General features: G+C 63.2%; 1 long non-coding RNA gene across 1 annotated transcript; it reads left to right on the top strand.

The window, feature by feature from the left end:
- The first annotated feature begins 6,107 nt into the window (after nucleotides 1-6,107).
- LOC123351640 lies at nucleotides 6,108-9,425 on the top strand. The gene is made up of 4 exons (XR_006574045.1): nucleotides 6,108-6,356; nucleotides 6,957-7,103; nucleotides 9,020-9,063; nucleotides 9,353-9,425. It is a non-coding gene; the product is annotated as an uncharacterized LOC123351640 (long non-coding RNA).

Raw genomic sequence — 9,425 nt, forward strand, 5'->3', positions numbered from 1 at the left:
TAGAACAGGACCAAGCCTCCTCCCTTCCCCAGGGTCTCTCAGAGCCCGGGAGTCGGGGTCCTTCGAACTCTGACCCAGCAGGCCCACTTGGCCTGTGGCTGGGGAGTCTCTGGGGCTGGACGGGGTGAACAGGAACAGGCAGCACCACACCCCCACACCCCCCCCCCGCCATGGAACCAGCGCTGGAGCTGAGCTTTCGCAATGTCCAGAGAAAGGGGAAGTTTCTCTGCGGCAGCCAGACAAGAAAGTGAAAGGCTCCCACGGGAAAAATGGTGCGTGGAGCCAGAACCCCCGAGCCCTGACTCTCAGCCCCCGGCTCTAACCACTAGACCCCACGCCCCTCCCCCAGCTGGGGATAAAAATCAGAAGTCCTGATTCTTGGTCACTGTAACCACTAGACCTCATTGCTACCAAACCAGGAAGTACGTTGCCTTTAAAGGCCAGGAACAAACTGTCACGGTTCCCTTCCCTCCCCCGAGCCACCAGCCACTCACGGCGCCTGGGGCTATTGCCACAGATGTAGATGAATGTGATTCCTCATTACCTGCCCCCAACCTCCCTGCGTTCCCGTTAGTGTCAGCGGTGGGATCAGACCAGAATCTCAGCTGCTAACCCAGGCCCAGGGCCCAGGTAAGAGCCACTTTCCCTTGTTTTGGGGCAAAAAACAGAGGTGGGAAGACTCACAGAATCATACTCGGGTTGGGAGGGAGCTCGGGAGGTGTCTAGTCCAGCCCCCTGCTCAAAGCAGGCCCAATCCCCACGGATTCTTCGCATCACTAAATGACTGAAAGGAAATTAATCGGTGAGAGTTTCTTATGGGAGGGGCCCCAGCTGAGATCCGGGCCCCAGCTGTTGTGCCAGGTGCTGCCCCGACACAGCCAGAGACAGTCCCTGCCCCTAAGAAATTACAATTAAAATAGCCAATAGGTGGGAGAGGAAACTGAGGCACAGGGAGGAGCAGTGACTGGCCCGCTGTTGTATGGTGGGTCCATGACAGATCTAGGAGCAGGACCCAGGGCTCTGTGTCCCACTGCTCTGCTCTAGCCACTGGGCCACACTGTCACACTGTGATTGGGGGTAGCATTGAAAATACACTGGGGGCTTCCCAAACCCGGCGTGAGAGCCAGTCTCCGCCCGACGAGCTCACGGTGCAGGATATGGGGACTGAACACTGCAGGGCAACATTACCCTGCGCCGTTAAACAGCTGCTGTGCCCCACCCCAGAGCAGGCTGCATTTCACTGCTGGTTGAAAAGCTCAACAATTGGGCAGGCTGGCTGAGATCATAGGGGGGAGACCACGCTAGACTGATCGACTGTCCAGAGAGGGAGCCTGGTTTTTGGGGTAGAACTGGGGGCTGGGAGCCAGGACTCCTGGGTTCTATCCCAGCTCTGCAGAGGGAAATCTATTCTCAGCCACACCCAGGCTCTCAGACCCTCGCTGCCCAGTTGGGGGCCATTACCCAGAGAGACGTTCACAGAGCGGTCGGGTTACGTCAGACACTGGCTCTGCCCAGGCTGTGGTCACAGACACACACAGAGACGGGCCCCTGATAAACAATCCGGCTATCGGAGAGGAAGGAGCCGAGGAAGCGCTGGGGGTGCGGAGCTGCAGGATGGGCTGCGGGGGCTCAGCAGGGGGCGCTCTCCCATGGCAGTCAGAGCTGGCCCCAATGCCCCAGGGTGGCGCTGGGGGGGGCTGTGCTGCAAGGGGGGGGCTCTGTAGGGGGCTGTCCCCTCGCAGTCAGGGCTGATCTCTGCTTCTGGGGCTTTCCCAGCTGAGACACTGAGCCCTGACCCTGCTCCCTTGGGCCTGTGATACCCTTCCCCCACATGGCTCTCTCCCAAGGGGTCAGGACGTCTCCCTGGGGTTCCTGCCACACCCCCAAACGGTTTGTTCCCTTCCCCCTCCCTGATTCTCCCTGCACATGTCAGCTCCACATAGGAACCGTCCTCCGGTCCTGCCCTGAAACTGGCCTCTGCATTGCTGTGAGCTGCCAAACAGCCGCGCGTCTCTCCCCAGAGGTGGCTGCATTTCACCCCGAGGCTGTGAGACACGCAGCCCGCTGGGCACACGGGGATAGAAGTGCCTCCAGTCCTTGCTCTGTCAGGCCAATCTCCGAGCTTTTCTCCCTTCTGGTTAGGAAACGCTTTTCCGAAGGGCCCTAGGTGTAAAATACCTGGTCCCACAGCCGGTCCCGCGGGGGACGCCGTCGCCCGGCGCAGACGAGCTGTCCCCCAGAAATGCTGCCGGTGACTCATTCCCGGCCCCTGTCCCCCCCAGGCCGGCTGAGCGCTCTGTGCTGGACGGAGATGGCCTTGGTGCTGGTCCCTGCCTTCTGCCTGCTGAGCGGTGAGTAATGCACACGGACGCGCCGCGCTGCCGCCCAGGGGCCAGTGGGGACCGTTTCCCAGCCCTGCGAGTGCGTCTACACTGCCAGGAGGGGGCTCGGAACCGGGTTCCAGCGCAGGGAAGTCCCAGCGGCTCCAGTTCTAGCCTAGGGGGCGTCTGGCCTTGAACCTGCCCCCCAGCGGCCGGGTCCTCGCTGCTGGTTTCACCTGGAGGAGAACACGCCTGGTTCTCAGGGCAGAGTCAGCCTGGTCTAGCCCCGGCCACCCTGGCTGAGCAGCGAGAGCCTCAGCCGCTCTTGGCCCCCGGGCTGCCGTTTGCCCTGCGCCACGTCCTGCCTCCGGGCTTCTCGCTGCCCCGGCGAGTCGGGGCGTCTCCTGGGCCGGCCTGGAGAGCTCTGCTCCCGGCCCTGCCCGTCCCGGCAGCTCCGGCCCGGCTGGCCCCCGCCCGCGTCCGCACCCGGCTCCTTATGCACGGGAGGTGCCTGAAGCCTGGATGCCAACCCTCCAGGACGAAAGATTCATCTTTAATTAAAAATGGTCATGTTATGAAACCTCCAGGAATTTGTCCAACCAAAGTTGCCAACCATCACCGGACCCCTCAGCCGTGGGGCTCCTCCTGCAGTCAGGGCCTCGCGGGGGGGGGAGGGCTGAACTGAGAGGGGTGCACTGAGGGGTGATGCGGAGGTGAACTGCGGGGGTCTGGACTGAAGGGGGTGGCCGGCGCCGGTGAACTGAGCAGAGATTTCGGGGGACTGAAGTGGGATGCAGAGTATGGACTAGGCTGAAGGGGGGCTGGGCAGATGTGGGGGAGGGGGTCGGCCTGGACTGATGGGAGAACTCGGGGGGACAGGAGCGATTCGGGGCCGGGGGTGGTTAATTGCAGGCGATGGGATGATGTTGCGGGGGAGCATCTCCGAACTCCCCTCCCCCAATTCACAGGGGGGCTCAATCACCCCCAGGCCAGGAGAGGGCAGGGGGCTCAGATTGTGTGTTAAAGCCCCTGGTTTGGGGGCGGAGCTGATGCTGGCCCCTCCCGGCGGGATCTGTGCAGCAGCCCAGCCTGCGGGGCGGGTTCCCCAACTCGCTGGGGCCGGGGGCAGGTCTGAGCCCCGATTCCTGTCCCCGGCAGGTGCCTGCGCCCAGGACTGGGGCGTGACACTCGCACCAGGGCCCCTGGCTGCGGGGGCCGGCTCCTGCGTGACCATCCCCTGCTCCTTCACCTACCCCGCCGGATGGAACGTCAGTGCCGTGAGCTGGACACGGGACGGGCAGCAAACCGTGTATCACCGGGACGGGGCTCGTGTCCACGCTGACTTCAAGGGGCGCGTCCGCTACCTGGGGGACCTGCAGCACAACTGCTCCCTGCGGGTGGCGGGGCTGCGCCCCGGCGATCAGGGCACCTACCGCTTCCGGTTCGAAGCAGCGGGCGACGGCAGGAGGGACGGCTGGACCAGTCTGCCAGGACAGCAGCTCAATGTCTCCGGTAACCAACTTCCGTCCAGCACCCCCGGGTCACTCACTCGAGTGCGCACACGGGGCAGGGCTCCTCACACACCCACACCAACCACTGCTGCCTTGCTCTGAAATCCTCGTGGTTAGAGCTGGGAGCCAGGACTCCTGGGTTCTCTCCCCAGCTCAGGGAGGGGGGTGGGGATGGTGGGTTAGAGTGGGGGGGCTGGGAGCCAGGACTCTGGGGGGGTGGGCTGGGAGCCAGGACTCCTGGGTTCTCTCCCCAGCTCTGGGAGGGGAGAGGGGTGGGGAGCCAGGACTCCTGGGTTCTCTCCCCAGCTCTGGGAGGGGGGTGGGGAGCCAGGACTCCTGGGCTCTCTCCCCAGCTCTGGGAGGGGAGAGGGGTGGGGAGCCAGGACTCCTGGGTTCTCTCCCGGCTCTGGGAGGGGAGTGGGGCTGGTGGGTTAGAGTGGGGGGGCTGGGAGCCAGGACTCCTGGGTTCTCGCCTCAGCTCGGGGGGGCTTGGAGCCAGGACCCCTGGGTTCTCTCCCTGGCTCTGGGAGGGGAGAGGGGTGGGGAGCCAGGACTCCTGGGTTCTCTCCCCGGCTCTGGGAGGGGAGGGGGAGCTGGGAGCCAGGACTCCTGGGTTCTCTCCCCAGCTCGGGGAAGAGAGTGGCAGCTGGTGGGTCAGAGCAGTGGGGGGCTGGGAGCCAGGACTCCTGGGTTTTCTACCCAGCTCTTGGGGAAGTGGGACATAGTGGTTAGAGCAGGGAGGGCTTGTGGGTCAGGACACCTAGGCTGTGTTGTCAGACCCGAGTCTAACTCTGAAGAGCCGCTGAGGCTGACCTTGCAGCCAGCGTAATGCAGCAGGCGTGAGGGGCTCTCAGGAGGGCCTGGGACCCTGCAGGACCCCCCTCCCCCCCCCCCAAGCAGTGGGAGCGGGTTAAATGTGCTTTGTTGTACGTGGGTTCGGGTTGGCAAAAAAACAGGCTGAGATAATTTGCGGGAAAAACCCTGAATCTCAGTAATGTAGCAAGAGTCGCCTAGCGAGGAAATTGCGAAATATTTTGTGTGAGCTTCTCTTTCCTCCACACGTTTCTCTCCCTCGCTCCAAAGCTGGGGCAATGCACCCGCCCAAGGCAGGGCAGAGACCGTTCTGAGACACCCGGAGTTAAAGCGAGTTTGTACCTGGTTCAGGCAAGTGGTCTCTGAATTCTGTTGGTATCGATCGTATCTTCACCCACCGGTGTCTGGCTGTTGGTTGGTTGGTTTTTAGCAGCGTGGGGGAATCTCTCTCTCTTGTGGGATCGAAGGTTTTTGTGGTTGGAAGGGGAGTGAAAATGGAAAAACCAAAGCCGGGCGCTTGGACAGAATTCAAAACAGTCCCGCTCGGGGCTCTGGTCTGAGCCCGATGTGTGGTGCCCCCCACTGGCGGCTGCCCCCCTCCGGGCAGACCCAGCGCTCCCCGTGTCTCAGGCCAACGTTTGCTGCTCTCCCCCATTGCCAGGAGCCCTCACTGCCCCGGCCAGCCGAGCTCCCAGGCTGAGCCGCGCCCGCCCCCTGCTCCCCGCTCTGCAGCCAGGCCGCGGCCCCTGGGAGGTGCCAGCCCCAGGGCCCAGCAGGGTTCAATGGCTCCTCACCCCTCCTCTCCTCCCAGACGACCGGTGCCAGCCCTCCCTGGGGCGCCGAACGGAACCGGGACCCTCCCTCACCTGCTCCGTGGGGGCCGCCTGCCCCCATCGCCCCTCCTGGTACGACCGAGATGGCGCGCGGCGGAGCCCAGAGCAAACCCCAGGCGGGGCTGGGGCGACCGAGCTGCGAATATCCCCGTCCCAGCTGGCCCCCGGCGCGGCGCTGAGATGCCAGGTGGAGGGATACTGGGATGAGTGTGACTCTGCCCCATCCCAGCCCCTGGGGACAGGTGAGCTCTGCTGCTAGACATGGCATGGGTAGAGCAGAGGGGGGAAGGGGCTGGGAGCCAGGACGCCTGGGTTCTTTCCCTGACACGGGGAGTGGAGCAGGGATGTGGTTAGAGTGGGGGCAGGGCTGGTGATCAGGACTCCTGGGTTTTGTCCCTGACACGGGGAGGGGAGTGGGGTCTATGGGTGAATGCAGGAAGGGTGGGAGTCAGGACTCCTGGGTTTTACTGTCTGAAAAAACCTCTCATCTGGCTCTAGCAAGTATTCTCGCCCCGTGGGATGGGACGGGGAGGGACCTGCCCCTTCGTTCAGTCCCGGGGCCCCACTGACGAACTCTCACCCGACTCTCGCCTCAGTCGCCCCCAGCGTGCCCAGGGTCGAGGGTTCGTGGCCGGCAGGGAAGGCAGCGCTGAGGGAAGGCGACGGTTTTACCCTGCGCTGCCAGGCTGCTGCCCTGCGGCCCGTCGCCGGGTACGTCTAGTCCCGCGGGGACGTGTGGCTGCCAGGAACCGGGCAGGATTTACGTGTTGACAAGGCAGCCGACTCTGACGGAGGGAGCTACGCGTGCGGGGTCTGGGTCTCCGGCCCCGGCTGGGCGTATCTGAGCCTCTCTCCCAGGGAATCGGTCCAAGTTCAGAGTAAGTAGCGAGCGCTGGCGAGAGCCTCCTCCCTCGCAGCCCCCGATACGCCCCAGACGGCCTCCTGGTGCAGCCCCCCGTGCCCCCCTCGTCCCCCTGCTTTGCCCCCCTCCCGCCTCGTCCCCCCTGCTTCACCCCTGCCCGCCTCCCGAAAGCGTGACCACACGGGGAGCGCCGCAGAGGCTCACCACCTGTCTAAAGTGACACCAGCCCGGGACCCACAACCCCATTTTCCTCGTCCTTTCCCCGGCTCCTTTCTCCCCCCATATCCAGACGCCCCTAAAGGCGCCAACATCACGGCTACGCCCAGCGCCGACCAGCACAAAGGGGACCCGGTGAATTTAACCTGCCGCTTCAGCAGCCGTGTCCCTGCCGCCGTCACCTCGCCTGGGACTAGGCCAACGCCAGGCTGGGGGGGTCGTAGCTGGCGCTTCAAGGCGTCACAGTGACGCACGCTGGGGAATATCACTGCGAGGTTTAGAAGCAGGTGGGGCAAACCCTTGGGCTGTGGGTTCTGATCCCGCCGGGCTCCGTGCTGCCCGGGTCGGGCCGGGCCGTCAGCGCCCCTCACCGGTGACAGCTGCCCCTGTCTTCCCTCAGGCTCCGGCAGGTGCCCATGTCTGAGCCCCGGCCTCGTGGCCGGCGTTGCGGTTGCCCTCCTGCTCCTCGTCGCCCTCGTTAACGTGGGGGTTTGGTACCTGCTCGGCAGAGGCCGGTGGCAGGCAGCAGCTGAGGGCGCTGCACAGGGTAAGAGTGGGGCTGGGTGGGTGGGAACAGAGATGGGGCTGGTGCAGGGGGTGGGCGATTTGGGGGGCTGATGGGAGACACTTGGGAGAATTTGGGGGGTTGGGACCAGTGGTTTAGGGGGAGACACTGTGGGTGATTCGGGGGGCAGAGCCTGATGGTTTGCGGGGCTGGTGGAAGATACTTGGGGGAACACAGGGCTGGGGGGATGTTGAGACTTGTGGGGGGCTGGTGGGAGACATACAGGGGGGTGGTTTGGGATGGCTGGGGGGAGACACTTGGGGGAACGAGGGGGGCAGCCAAGGATTTATTTGACTGTTCATTGATTGTGCGACGTTACGATTCGTTAACATACAGTCACTGTCTGGGCAGTAGAGGGGAGCTAAGACCGCTCGGTATTTAGCAGGAATAACCACGGATCAGAGCAGCGGTTCTCAGACTCCATTGCACCGTGACCCCTTCTGAGCACAGAGTTACTGCCTGACCCCGGGAGGGGGCAGATCCCGAGCCCCCCAACACCCCCCCGGGTGGGGCGGAGAGGGGGCCGCAGTCTGAGCCCTGCCCCGAGTCCCAGCCAGTCTAACGCTGCCCTGGCGACCCCATGAGAATCGGGTCCCGCCCCCCCGTGTTAGAGCGAAGGCAGGAGGCTGGAACGCCGGGCCTGAGGCCGAGACCTGCGCGATTGTAGCTTCGCTACTTTGGGCCTCCGAGCTAAGAAACGCCGACGGACGTAGGCGAGCGAAGAAAAACCCGATGCCCCGAGATGCTGGGGAAAGAGGCCCCCAGGGGGAATGTTACAAACAAACAATCAGCCCGAAGATTAACTTCAAAGCACAAAAACTGCAGCGGCGGCACATCTGGCTCCAGCGTGTGTCTGCACCGCAGGCGGCGGGTCGTGTGGCCGTGTTAACGAGAACAAAGAATCCACACAACCTACAGCCAGGGCCCCACCAAACTCACAGACCATTTTGGTCAATTTCCCAGTCATGGGATTGTAAAAATAGCAAATTTCAGGCTTTCATAGAATCCTAGAATCTCAGGCTGGGACGGGACCTCAGGAGGGACCTAGTCCAACCCCCTGCTCAAAGCAGGACCAGCCCCCAACGAAGTCAATCCGGCTATTTAAACCTGGCATTCGGCAGTGTTGTAATCGTAGGGATCCTGACCCAAAGAGGAGAGTGTGTGTGTGGGGGGGGGGTCGCAAGGTTATTGTAGGGGGGGTTGCGGCTCTGCCACCCTCACTTCTGCGCTGCCTTCCGAGCTGGGCCCTCGGTCAGCAGCCATCACTCGCTGGCCATCCGGCTCTGAAGGCAGAGAAGTGAGGGTGGCAGTACGGCAACCCCCCTAAAATAACCTTGCGACCCCCCCCCTGCAACTCCCTTTGGGGTCAGGACCCCCCACAAGACCTGCCTCGTTTAGGGTAAACGCACACACAAGACCAGATTGCAACATCCGTGACGTATTTTTCATGGCCATGAATTTGGTAGGGCCCCATCTATAGAAATCAGGGGGGGTCTTAACCGTCATGGGGACGCAGACCCATAAGGGAAAAGTGGGGTGACACTTTCAGTCCCATTATAAAAAGCGGGGGCCCAGACCGGGGTAATTGAGTTTCCTATGAGAAAACTCCCGCGGGAACCATCCCTCTAGCGACGATGATCCGGGGGAGACCCAGCAGCCCCCAGCGCTGCCTGGGAGGCTGCGAGTTCGTGTGTGGCTCTCGCTGGTGCGTGGATGGATGCAGGAGCTGGGGACAGTCATCACTCAGCTGGTGACTTTAATACAGTAGAGAGGAGACAGGGACCTTGTTGGGGCTGGTGATTTGGGGGGGCTGGTGGGAGACACTTGGGGGGATCCAGGGGCTGGGGATTTGGGGGACCCAGATCTAATACCAGAAACTATTTTCCCTTCCTCCCGAGGTGCTGAGCTTTCCCGCAGGCCAAAACCAGAGTCACCCTATGAGGTGAGTGCAGGGTCTGTTACCCTCCCCCCGGGCCCCGCTACCCCCTGCTGGCGGGGGTGTGTGTGTGTACGCGGCTGCAGCCTCCCCATCCCCCACCCCCCGCAGTGCAAACCCCTGGCCCCTGCTGGGTGGAACCGGCGCTGCCTAAGCGTGTGTCTCAGACCCCGTCCTGCTACCGGCTCAGGGGAGATTCGCCCAGCCACAGAGTGTCCGGTCCTGGCAGCACCCACCCCGCCGGCCCTGGGGCTCATTGGGCAGGGATCTCACTGGCTCTCTGTTTGGGCTACAGGAACTCCAAGGACGGACCCAGGATATTTACAGCCAGTTGGACTCTCCCCGAGCTGGTTCCCGCTGAGCTCTGC

This window comes from Mauremys mutica, chromosome 17, assembly GCF_020497125.1.
Source record: "Mauremys mutica isolate MM-2020 ecotype Southern chromosome 17, ASM2049712v1, whole genome shotgun sequence".
Classification (NCBI taxonomy): Eukaryota; Metazoa; Chordata; order Testudines; family Geoemydidae; genus Mauremys; species Mauremys mutica.